This window comes from Chiloscyllium plagiosum, unplaced genomic scaffold, assembly GCF_004010195.1.
Source record: "Chiloscyllium plagiosum isolate BGI_BamShark_2017 unplaced genomic scaffold, ASM401019v2 scaf_100295, whole genome shotgun sequence".
Classification (NCBI taxonomy): Eukaryota; Metazoa; Chordata; class Chondrichthyes; order Orectolobiformes; family Hemiscylliidae; genus Chiloscyllium; species Chiloscyllium plagiosum.
Genome location: NW_025206130.1, coordinates 5,090 through 11,160, shown reverse-complemented (window position 1 = coordinate 11,160; position 6,071 = coordinate 5,090). Strand labels below are relative to the sequence as shown.

Genomic DNA, 6,071 nt, shown 5'->3' with positions numbered 1-6,071 from the left:
TGTTATGTTACTGTATAACACTGGTCTCACCAAACAACAGGAGAGAATCAGAGCTGGAAAATTACAGAGAACGTATGAACAATATAGCAGTGATAATTGGAACTTTAATTAGTATAACACGGACTGAGATAGCGACAGGGTACAGGGAAAGGAATTCCTGGATATTTGTGTCCAAGAACATTCCTGCACAGTGTCGTCCGTTTACAGAGAGAGGAAGCGGTTCTGGGGAATGAAGAGGGGCTAGGGGAGCATGTTACATTGGGGGAGCGTTTATTAAATACCTAGAAAGCACGTGGATGCCCCTGGAAATATTATGGCCCATCCTGTTGGTGAGCCATCACCAGCTCCAGGCTGTATGCGGGAATTTTGGGATTTTGACCCAGCGACAGCTAAGGAATGAACCCTTCCAGGCAAGTGGGGAGTGTGCCATCACACTCCTGACTCGTGCCTTGGAGATGGTGGACAGGCTTTGGAGAGTGTATTTGTCTGGCTACTCTAGTTCAGTTTGTAGTCATTGGTTTGCCCCCCCCACCCCGGAGGTCGATAGTAGGAGATTCAGCGGTGGTAACTTCACCATCCATCAAGGTGTACTAGTTTAATTCTCTCACAATGATTGGTCATTTCCTGTCGTTGCTGTGACACATGTCTGGATGAGTTGACCTTTCCTCATTTAGATAGTGTGCAGGTGGAAGCCACTGTTTGTGCTCCCTAACTGAGTGTGTGGGTCTCTCTACTCTTTCTCCTCCGAGACACTCCTTAAAAACTACCTCTTTGACAAAGCTTTCAGTTATCTAACCAAATTGGAGAGGGCTCAGAGAAGATTTACCGGGATATTGTCGGGAATGGAGGGTTTGAGTTATAAGGAGAGGCTGGAAAGAACAGGATTTTTTTCCACTGGAGCGCAGGACGTTGAGGGGCGACCTTTGATAAAATTGTGAGGGGTGTAGGTAAGGTGAATAGCAAAGGTCTTTTCCTGAGAGTGGGGGAAATTCATAACGAGGGGGAACATTTTTAAGGTGGGAGGAGAAAGATTTAAAAAGGATTTAAGGGACTTTTTTTTTTACACAGAGGGTGTGACAGATGCGGGTATAGTTACATTAGAAAGATATTTGGTTAGGTATGTGAATAAGAAAGGCTTGGAGGGATACAGGCCAAACTCAGGGAGGTGGGACTAGCTTGGTTTGAGAACATGGTCGGCGTGGACCAGGGAGTTGGGACTAGCTTGGTTTGAGAACATGGTCGGCGTGCACTACTTGGCCTAAAGAGTCTGCTTCCACGGCTCTACTACTCGACATGGCACCATTTTCTAATGCCCCCCCGTGAAGCAGCTCGGAGGGTGCTGTGACATTAAAGGTACCACTGAAACACATTGTGGGTTTAGGAAACAGCGACTGTAACATGATCAGACAGCGAGTGCGATGGAAGAGGAGGAGGTAAAAGCAAGCGAAAATAAACTTAACTGAAAAGGGCTAATGTCAAAGAAGTGAAAAATGAGCTAATTCAAGTGGACTGGAATCCAAAACTAGTAAGTCACCAATGAGGACACGCAGAGAGGAGACTGCTCAGGCATACAATAGTTACATTCCCAGGTTCAGAAAGAAAATAAATTCATAACTAGAGTACCTGTTTGATTATAAAATCAGAGGTTAAAATGATATTTTAAAAGGAAGCTTGTGACAATTTGATTCCGTCCAGTGTGGAAACAGGCCCTTCGGCCCAACAAGTCCACACCGACCCTCCAAACAGTAACCCACCCAGACCCATTTCCCTCTGACTAATGCACCTATCACTATGGGCAATTTAGCACGGCCAATCCACCTGACCATCTTTGTGACTGTGGGAGGAAACCCACGCAGACACGGGGAGAACGTGCAAACTCCACACAGACAGTTGCCCGAGGCTGGAATCGAACCCGGGTCCCTGGCGCTGTGAGGCAGCAGTGCTAACCGCTGAGCCACCGTGCCACCCGGTTGTAGGATTCATAATGAAGCAGAGAGATTGAAGCTCAATACAGAGAGTATAGAAATCTAAAAGGAATAAATTGTCAAGAACAGATGAGCATAGCACATAAAACACAGTCCAATACATTTTTAAAACAGATAAATAATAAAAGGAGAGGGCAATTAGGCATTTTAATATCCAAAGCATTCACACAATACCGGGACACATGGGCTAAACCTTCACAAATGTCTCGACTTGATCAAATCCACAGTAAATGATTGCATTGACAGTATAGAGCAGTCAGTCATATGAGGTCAAGCCCAGTGAACGGAGTTTGAAAGTGGTTAATGCACAACCTGGCAGCCTCGGCTTTAAGTCCCCATAAAATGGCCCTTGTTGATCACGGGTAGCTCAATGCTCTGCACAGCAGGGCAGACAAAGGATCACTTCCTTTTGTAATGGCTGCACTAACCCTTCCCACCGGGAAAACGGCTGCTGGGAGAGATTCACTCAATTGGGACTTCCCTCGAGAGGCTCAGTGTGAAGATGGACGGTGACTCACGATATACGAAGCTATCCCGGGCCCTCTCTCCATCACCGCTCAGGTTTAGGGCCCAGACGCTGAGTAACTGTCCCAGGATACACTGGCCGACATTCGGAACGGGAGAAGCCTGTACACAAAGTTTAATCACTTCCTCGGTCAAAGAGCCATCCCCTAGGGATTGAGCAGGATTGACAAACTCCTCCACATCTGGGTTCAGGTACGATGTAGGCCTGGGACCAGCACTGCCCACACCTTAGACTTTTCTCATTGGGCCAAGTGAAGCTCAGTGCCTTCCTGCGACTTACTGCACCTGTCTGGACATTCCCAGTCCAGTCCTAACCTGACATTCCCAGTCCAGCCCAGCCCGAACCTGACATTCCTGGACTATCTCGGTCCTAACTGGACATTCCCAGTCCATCCTGGTCCTCACCCGACATTCCCAGTCCACTCCGGCCTTCATCTGACAGTCCCAGTTCACAGTGGCCCTCACATGACATTCCCAGTCCATGCTGGCTCTAACCAAACATTCCCAGTACATTCCAGCCCTCACCCAACATTCCCAGTCCACACCGGCCCTCACCTGATGTTCCCAGATCACTCCGGCCCTCACCCGACGTTCCTGAACAACCACTGCCCTCATCTGACATTCCCAGATCACTCTGGCCCTAACATGACACTTCCACCTCACTCCGGCCCTAATCTGACATTCCCAGTTGAATCCTGGTCTCAACGTGGCATTCCCATTCAACTCTGGCCCTCACCTGACATTCTCAGTCCACCACTGCCCTCATCTGACATCCCCAGACTGCTCTGGCCTTAACCTGACATTCCCGATCTATCTCGGCCCTAACCCAACATTCCCAATCCTGACCAATATTTCAACTTTACACAAACATCCAGCCGGTCAGGTCCGCGTTCTGCAGCCTCATGGCAATGGTGTTGGAGAGATCTAAACCACTACGTTACTCGGCTTGAAACCGCTGACGGTCTCAGGGAACTAACTCACCAGGAGATCGCTCTGCTTTCTCAGGTATATGGCCAACGTGGGGAAAGGGGAAAGATCCCACTGCCTTCCCAGGTAACTGACTGCCAAGGGGGAAGCATAGCTCCCGAAGGGGGGACTCACTGACCTGTGCTGTCTGCACCAACGCTTCTGAGAGCTCTTCGATTTCATCCTCGCTGTTAAAAAGACTTTCATAGTCACGGTATGTCCAGGAATCAAACAAAATCCGGGGTACTGCAAGGGCAGAACAGAAACAAGAAAAACAAAATCAACTTTAAAAAAGCATCAAAGGGACTGTACAGGCAGTGGTACAGTCACACAGTGAGCAGTGTACAGCTCTGATCACTCAGCCTGAATGTACAGGCAGTGGTACGGGCACACAGTGAGCAGTGTACAGCTCTGATCACTCAGCCTGAATGTACAGGCAGCAATACAGTCACACAGTGAGCAGCGTACAGCTCTGATCACTCCAGCCTGAATGTACAGGCAGTGGTACAGTCACACAGTGAGCAGTGTAAAGCTCTGATCACTTAGCCTGAATGTACAGGCAGCAATACAGTCACACAGTGAGCAGCGTACAGTTCTGATCACTCCAACCTGAAAGTACAGGCAGTGGTACGGTCACACAGTGAGCAGCGTACAGCTCTGATCACTCAGTCTGAATGTACAGGCAGTGGTACGGTCACAGTGAGTAGTGTACAGCTCTGATCACTCCAACCTGAATGTACAGGCAGTGGTACAGTCACACAGTGAGCAGTGTACAGCTCTGATCACTCAGCCTGAATGTACAGGCAGTGGCACAGTCACACAGTGAGCAGCGTACAGCTCTGATCACTCCAACCTGAATGTACAGGCAGTGGTACAGTCACAGTGAGCAGTGTACAGCTCTGATCACTCAGCCTGAATGTACAGACAGTGGTACAGTCACACAGTGAGCAGCGTACAGCTCTGATCACTCCAACCTGAATGTACAGGCAGTGGTACGGTCACACAGTGAGCAGCGTACAGCTCTGATCACTCCAACCTGAATATACAGGCAGTGGTACAGTCACACAGTGAGCAGCATACAGCTCTAATCACTCCAACCTGAATGTACAGGCAGTGGTACAGTCACATAGTGAGCAGCGTACAGCTCTGATCACTCAGCCTGAAGTGAGCAGCGTACAGCTCTGATCACTCAGCCTGAATGTACAAGCAGTGGTACTGTCACACAGTGAGCAGCGTACAGCTCTGATCACTCAGCCTGAATGTACAGGCAGCAATACAGTCACACAGTGAGCAGCGTACAGCTCTAATCACTCCAACCTGAATGTACAGGCAGTGGTACAGTCACAAGTGCGCAGCGTACAGCTCTGATCACTCAGCCTGAATGTACAGGCAGTGGTACTGTCACACAGTGAGCAGCGTGCAGCTCTGATCACTCCAGCCTGAATGTACAGGCAGTGATACAGTCACACAGTGAGCAGTGTACAGCTCTGATCAGAGCTGAAAATGTGTTGCTGGAAAAGCGCAGCAGGTCAGGCAGCATCCAGGGAACAGGAGAATCGACGTTTCGGGCATAAGCCCTTCTTCAGGATGCTGCCTGGATGCTGCCTGACCTGCTGCGCTTTTCCAGCAACACATTTTCAGCTCTGATCTCCAGCATCTGCAGACCTCACTTTCTCCTCTACAGCTCTGATCACTCAGCCAGAATGTACAGGCAGTGATACAGCCTTACCGACCACGCTGTTATCACTGGGGAGCAATGTTATCTAGATTCTTAAGAAAATCGTTCAACTGAACCCCGGTAAGAAGTTTCATGCTGTTGTAAACCAGAGTACTGAGGTGTGGGTTCAAGCTTACAATGTACAGTGTACACACAGATGCCTTTTCACTGAGGAAATGTGTGGAATGGATTGTCAGGGAGATCTGGCTGAATCATTGAGGAGATAACAACTCGGAGAGATATTAATTCGGGGACAGGCTGGATGGACTGTTGAGACTTCTTTTCAATTTTCAGCTCCTTAAGTTCCCAAAGGAAAAGCAGGTCGGGGGTAGCATGACTTTGAGAGTCTGGTGAAATTTGATGGAATCTGCGATCATTAACTGACGAGAGAGGAGATGGACTTCTTTCTGAAGCGTTCCAGTTCCCACGACAAATTTCAATTTTAAACTGCGGCTTGAAAACAATCCAATCAAGATAGCTGAACATTTGCAACAAGGAGGGATCGCCTAGACCAACACACATGGCAAATACGTAATGGACACTAACCCCAATCCCATGACAAAACAATATGGCACTCTGCAGGCTATTCTGCCCATTCAGTCCATGCCAACCTTTTGCACACCAATCCGATCAGTCCTATTTCCTCATTCCATCCATTTATTTCCCAAGAGTGTCCACTCAGAGTCATAGAGATGTACAGCACAGAAACAGACCCTTCGGTCCAACCCGTCCATGCTGACCAGACATCCCAACCCAATCTAGTCCCACCTGCCAGCACCTGGCCCATATCCCTCCAAACCTTCCTATTCATATACCCATCCAAATGCCTCTTAAATGTTGCAATTGTACCAGCCTCCACCACTTCCTCTGGCAGCTCA

At 48.7% G+C, this 6,071-nt stretch overlaps 1 long non-coding RNA gene across 1 annotated transcript in view; it reads right to left on the bottom strand.

Moving 5' to 3' along the window:
- Positions 1–3,614: 3,614 nt before the first annotated feature.
- LOC122546486 overlaps positions 3,615–6,071 on the bottom strand; it is a 5,744-nt gene continuing 3,287 nt past the window's right edge. The window contains exon 3 of the long non-coding RNA XR_006310753.1: positions 3,615–3,722. This is a non-coding gene — a long non-coding RNA (uncharacterized LOC122546486). The remainder of the gene's footprint in view (positions 3,723–6,071) is intronic.